Here is a 7,140-nt window from a genome sequence, read left to right on the forward strand (position 1 = left end):
AGAGTCTTGTGGAGCGAGGCAGGGAGTCCCACAAGATGGGGGCCAGTCTGGAGTAGTCCTGTAAACGGGAATATGAGGAAGTAACAAGAGAGGAGGATAGGAGGAGATCCCGAGCTGATCAAAGGGGACGGGAGGGAGAGTATCTGGAGACAAGTTCTGAAATGTAGGGGGGAGCAGTGCAGTTGAGAGCTTTGTATGTTAGAGTGAGGATTTTGTGTTTAATCCTAGCGGCAAGAGGAAGCCAGTGAAGGGATTGGCAGAGAGGTGCAGCAGTTGAAGAGCGACGAGTAAGGAAGATGAGCCTGGCAGAGGCATTCATAATGGATTGTAAAGGAGCAATGCGGCAGCTAGGTAGACCAGAGAGGACGGAGTTGCAGTAGTCGAGGCGAGAAAAGATGAGAGAGTGGATTAAAATCTTAGTTGTATCTTGTGTAAGGAAATGTCTAATTTTAGCTATGTTTTTAAGGTGGAAGCGGCAGGCTTTAGCCTGTGAGGAGTGAAGGAAAGATCTGAGTCAAGTGTGACCCCAAGACATCGGGCATGCAGGGTAGGAGTAATGATGGAATTATCAACAGTTATAGAAAGTTTGGGGATGGAGACAATGGAAGAAGGGGGAAATATAAGGAGTTCAGTTTTGGAGAGATTTAGCTTAAGGTAGTGAGAGGACATCCAAGATGAGATATGAGAAAGACAGTTAGTGACACGGGTTAGTAAGGAAGGAGGTAGGTCTGGTGCAGAGAGGTAGATTTGTGTGTCATCGGCATACAAATGATATTGAAACCCATGGGACTTTATTAAGGAACCTAATGATGACGTGTAGATTGAAAAGAGAAGGGGACAGAGGACAGAGCCTTAAGGTACCCCAACAGAAAGTGGTAACGGGGCAGAGGATGCTCCGGAGAAGGCTACACTAAATGTACAGTAAGTTAGATAGGAAGAGAACCACGAAAGAGCTGTGTCGCAGATGCCGAAGGATTGGAGAGTTTGGAGCAGAATAGGGTGGTCAACAGTGTCAAAGGCTGCAGACAGGTCAAGGAGGATAAGCAGAGAGAAGTGGCTTTTGGATTTTGCTTTAAGTAGGTCGTTGTTAACCTTGACAATTGCTGTCTCTGTAGAGTGATGGGGATGAAATCCAGATTGCAGTGGGTCAAGAAGAGAGTTTAGTGTAAGGAAGTGGGATAGACGTGCGTATACTAGCTTTTCTAGGAGCTTTGATGCAAGAGGGAGTAGGGAAATAGTGCGGTAGTTGGATGGGGAGGTTGGATCGAGGGAAGGTTTTTTGAGGATAGGTGTGACCAGTGCATGTTTTAGAGATGAGGGAAATATACCAGTGCTGAGGAAGAGGTTGAAAATGTGTGTGAGTATGGGGGTGAGGGTAGAAGAGAGGGAGGGCAGTAGCTGTGAGGGGATGGGGTTGAGAGGACAGGTAGTGAGGTGGGAGGACAGTATAAGGGCAGAAACTTCATCCTCATTAACAGGGGCGAAAGAGCTGCATTTTTTGATATTTGGGTTTTGGATGATTGTGAGCTTTTGAGGGGGTGGGAGATTGGTAGTATGTTGAGAGCTGATTTCACTTCTGATGGAGTCAATTTTGTTTTTTAAGTGGCTGACAAAATCTTGAGCTGAGAGAGAGGTTGTATTAGGAGGTGGGGTGGGCGGAGAAGAGTATTGAACATGGACAACAGACGTTTTGGGTTAGAGGAAAGAGTAGAGATGAGATTAGAGAAGTATTGTTGCTTATAGAGATTAAGGGCAGAGTAGTAGGAGTTCAGTATGAACTTGTAGTGAAGAAAGTCAGCTGAACACAGAGATTTCCTCCAGTGTCGCTCAGCAGTATGGGAACATCTGCGTAGGTACCGTGTCAGAGGAGTATGCCAGGGCTGAGGATGAGAGTGAGGTTTCAGAGCTATGGTTGGAGGGGCCAGATTGTCAATGACCGATGTAAGGGTAGAGTTATAGTGGCAGATAGATTGGTCAGGGCAGGAAAAGGAGGTGATGGATGAGAGGAGAGGTTTGAGAGAGCTAGCGAGCTGTTGCAGATCTAGTGACTTAGTGCTTCTGTGAAGGTTGGTGGGAGGGGGAGTTGTAGGTAGGGAATTGATGTTGCAAGTTAGGAGATGGTGGTCAGAGAGAGGAAAAGGGGAGTTTGTTAAATCTGAGATAGTGCATCGATAGGTAAAAATCAGGTCAAGGGAATGACCATCTTTGTGAGTGGGAGAGTCAGTCAATTGTGACAGGCCAGAAGAGGAAGTGAGTTGAAGAAGTTGTTTTGCAAAGGAGGCAGTGGGATTGTCAAGAGGGATGTTAAAGTCGCCAAGAATGAGGGCAGGGGTGTCTGAGGAAAGGAAATAAGGAAGCCAGGCAACAACGTGATCTAAAAATTCAGTTGGGGAGCCAGGGGGGGGGGGGGGCGGTATATGACTGCAACACGTATAGAGAGGGGAGAGAATAACCGAATCATGTGTGCTTCAAATGAAGAAAATGTGAGTGAAGAGAACGGCTGTATTTGCGGAAAGGTGCAACAAGAGGAAAGTAAAATACCAACACCACCTCCTTGTCTATTGCCAGACCTAGGAGTGTGGCTGAAATGGAGACCCCCATGTGACAGTGCAGCAGTGGATGCTGTGTCTGAAGCAGAGAGCCAGGTTTCTGTAAGAGCCAGAAGGTTAAGAGAGTGGGAGATAAAGAGATCATGGATAGAAGTGAGCTTGTTGCAAACAGAGCGAGAGTGAGTGCACAAGTGAAGGGGGGGTTTAGATGTAAGAGGAATGTGATTAAGGTTAACATAGTTTTGTTTATGAAGTCTATTGAAAGGCACACAGGGATGTGAAAGGCTAGGAGGTTGTGAGGGACCAGGATTAGGAGAGATGTCACCAGCAGGTAGTATGAGCAAGAGGGAGAATGACATGAGGTGAGAAGCATATTTGCAGTAGTGGGCTGAAGTGCAGGGGGGGAGAGAGAGTGTTTAGGAAATTAGGAATAGGTAAAGTTGAGTACAAAAGTAAGGTGAGTTTAAGAGAGATGGGCTAATGAACAGTGCAGGTGGAGAGGGAGAAGGAGTAATTGAGTAATGTAGTTTGTTATAGAGACAAGAGGTAGCAAAAAGGAGTATGAAGATATTGAGCATTATTATGAAAGCGGGAACCAAGTAAACACATAAGACACAGTGTTACAGCAGCACTTGAAAAAGGATACAATGAGATACATAAAACACAGTATTACAAGAGTACTTGCCTTGTGTCTTGCCCCTTGCCCAATCCTTGTTTAATTCTTGTATAATTCTAAAATTAAAAAATGTTCACTTTGAAAATGTGAACATATGCTATTGTTAAAATGTACACTGGCCAGGCAATGCACCCACCCCTGTGCAATGCACCTCCCAAACTAGTGTGGAATATATACAGGCAGGGCAGTCAGCTGAGTCCACTAAATTTAGTTGATTGCTAATCAAAGACAATTGGAAAGGTCAATTGGAATGTTAGATTTTGGTCTGGTCAGGGTGAGATGAGTTAAGTATATATATATAAATATGTATTTAAGTTATAAAGTACATTGTTCTGTATGTGAAGAACATTGGAATGTGACATTTTCATAACTCCTGTCGGGTTTGCGTACAAGTATAGGTGTTAGGTTTTTTTCAGTTTGCGCTCTCCATTGACTTCTATGGGGAGAAGAATATAATACAATTGCAATAAATGTTTAGCATGTTGGGTTTCGCTTACGTAAAAAAACGTTTTACTTTCAACTTGTAATCTGAGTGTAACCCGACGTGCGCAAAAAGCTTCTGTCTAGTGAAGTTAATGCATAAGCAGGATCGCTAAATAGCGCTCTACTCATAATCTAGCCCTATATAAATAACATTTTTGATTTTCTTTAGAAGCTGTATATTGAGTATTCATCAAGCTAAGACTAGATCTGGGATTCTTATCTAACAGATTTCTCCTGGAGCATATTACTGATATCTCTAGTTTGTCTTCAGATATTTAAAGAAACATAAAACACCATCAAATTACAAGACATCTAAGCTGTTTTACAGCAGAGTAACCAGTAGCTACGTGTGAAAGATTCCAGAACTTTTTAATTTAGACATGTGTTACAGACCTCATTCAGGAGGTCAGTAAGCAGATTGAATGTTACCTGTTAAAACAGGAAATAAGGAGAATGGGTGTGTACTTCACAGAATCCTCAATGGCTATATTTATTAAACATATATTTGTTTGCAATTGTATTCAAACAATAACGTTTTGCAGTTGTATTCAAACAAAGTTTTGCATTTGTATTCAAACAATAAAAGTTTTGCAATTGTATTCAAACAATAAAGTTTTGTAATTACATTCAAACAATAAAGTTTTGCAATCTTAATAACCAAGTAACATGTAATTTGTGCATATTTATCATAAATATTAAACATGCACATATTCATTTTTCCCTACAGTATTCCTCTATCACTTTTCATGTAAATCAATCTCACAAACTTTACATTCTTATCTATACAAGGCAATGTCATACATAACAGGACATGTAATAAATCTTTTCTAATAGAAGACAATAATGTATCTGAAATTATCTGCATATTAAGTACATTTAACTGTAAATAACTGTCTCTGTGTCAGACAGTGCTGTTACCAATACACATTTTATATTAACATTATATAGCATTTAACACCAATGAATACTGCATTAATAAAATAATTTTAAAAGTATTTGCAATGAATACTATATTAATAAAATAATTTAGAAGTAACTGGAATCAATAATACATTAATAAAATAATTTAGAAGTAACTGGAGCCTTACAATCTTATTTTGATTACCTCAGACATATTTACAGATCAACTGATTCATTAAATACAGTAATATTAACATAGCTCTCTCATTTTCTCCCATCTGACATTTTGCATATGTTATAAAGCTCCACCCATGATCTCCCACAATCATTTAGGATCATAAGTCCATGTCAAAATAAGAGTCCTATGCTCTCACAACAGAGAGTTGCATTCTCATAGTAAATTATTACAAGCACCATATAAAACAAATACCATTAAACAAACAACTTTCAATATTAAACATAAAAACTGCATAAAACATTATACAATTGTGCACATATATTTTATGTGTCACACATGCTACGGGCAGCGGCAATTGGCTATTCTTGATGCCAGATATATTAGTGTTAATGTGAAAATCCTGATATTTATGTGTTGCACTTTAAAACTAATATATCCATATTCAGTATTTGTTTGTTAAATGAATGATGAATTCCAAATTTATTCAAATCCCTAATATTAACACCTTAATTGCTGCAATATTTTTTCAATAGCCAAACTCAATCCACCACAGGTCTTATTTAAAGGAGCTAATCATTTTTTGTTAATGTTTAAACCCTAGCAACTGTCATTTTGTTTATAAAGCTTGCATTGTTTTGCAGCTTCTTATCAGAGCACTTCTACTGAGACCAATTAGCAACAGATTTTAATAACGATAAGGCATGTGTGAACTTCCAATTCTCAAAATTGGAAAACCGACAATTTCCAAAGTTAGGGCAAAATAAATGTTAATTTTTTTTCTAATACCCCACTGCCACCAGGGGTAAATAAAAATGCTACAATAATTTTTTTTTAATAAAATACGCTACACTGAATTTTGGAGGCATTTGGGAGGACTTTTAGAAAATTAACCAGAGATCTGATGTCTGGTTAATTTTCTAAGCGCTAATTGTTACTTCAAGCTTGTAATGGCTGGCTATTTATCGTGCCCCCGCAAATTTGCCCGTTTGCAGGCACGCAATAAATTAGCGCTCCACTTGAAATCTAGCCCTTTATGTTGCAATCTCAAGATGTTTTATGTCACTTTAAGATGTCTAAAGATCCCTATTTCTCACTACAAACAGGAGAAGAACAAACCATTGTTCAAAAATGCAAATAAGAATTACTTCCAGCCAAGATAATATTGATAATATGATTTGTACAGTTTATTACAGGGCTGATGAGGACAAGCATGCTTCATAGCATATGGGGTGTCACATTTGACAAAGACAAACTCTATTTTAAGTGCAGCAGGTGCAAAGCCTCAATTATGGAATTATTCCAAGCAGCAATGAAGGCTTCACCATATCATTTCATTATAACACTACAACAATATCTGAGATACTTAAAGGGCAGTAGCAGACATAAGTAACAAAGGGTCCTGGTGCAACATTTTTTTGGGGCCCCCCAAATGCAACTCAGTATTAAAGGGACATGAGACCCCAAATTTTTCTTTCATGATTCAGGTGGAGAATACAATTTAAAAAAAGTTTCCAATTTACTTCAATTATCAAAATTGTTTTGTTCTCTTGTAATTCTGAAGAGATACCTAAATAGGAAGTGTGCACAAGTCTGAAGAACCACATGACAGGAAATAGTGCTGCCACCCAGTGCGCTTGCTAATGTATAACATTGTTGCAAAACTGCTGCTATATAGTACTGCAGACACATGCCCACTCCTGAACTTACCATCCTGCTTTTCAACAAAGGATCACAAGAAAACAAAGACAATTTGATAATGGAAGTAAATGGGAAAGTTGTTTAAAATTGCATGCTTTATCTGAATTGTTGTCCATTTAAATAAACAATGGTAATAATATACATGCTGATCAGTATAATGATTTTGGGGATAGATAAGATGGACCTGCAATCTGCACTAATAAAAGGCTTCCTTGCATTAGGATTGTACACATTCTGCACACACCTATTTCCCCCAGCACTTGGGCCCTGGTGCCCTGGTGTTACTGATCTTCTGGAAAGCAATTTCCACTGCCCACTAAGGGCCACATTATGAGTGGAGCACTATTTGGTGCTTATGCTAGAGCACTAATTGCGCTAGACGTAAATATTTTGCATGCTTTGGGTTCCGCCCATATTATAAATTGAAAGTAAAAAGGTAACACTCTCAAGCTAACCCGACGCATGCAAAAAGCCGAACTTATAATATTGTGCGCGCCATAACCTATTCCCCATAGAAGTCAATGGAGCAAAAAAAGGGGAAACAACCTCCTTGCGCGTAAACCCGATCGCATGTTCTCATGTGCACTAATCCGACATTTATGACTTCAGTCTGTCTAGAAGAGTAAAGATGCAGTTTTGGATAAGGCAAGTATGTT

The sequence above is a fragment of the Bombina bombina genome, chromosome 5, assembly GCF_027579735.1.
Source record: "Bombina bombina isolate aBomBom1 chromosome 5, aBomBom1.pri, whole genome shotgun sequence".
NCBI classification, from domain to species: Eukaryota; Metazoa; Chordata; class Amphibia; order Anura; family Bombinatoridae; genus Bombina; species Bombina bombina.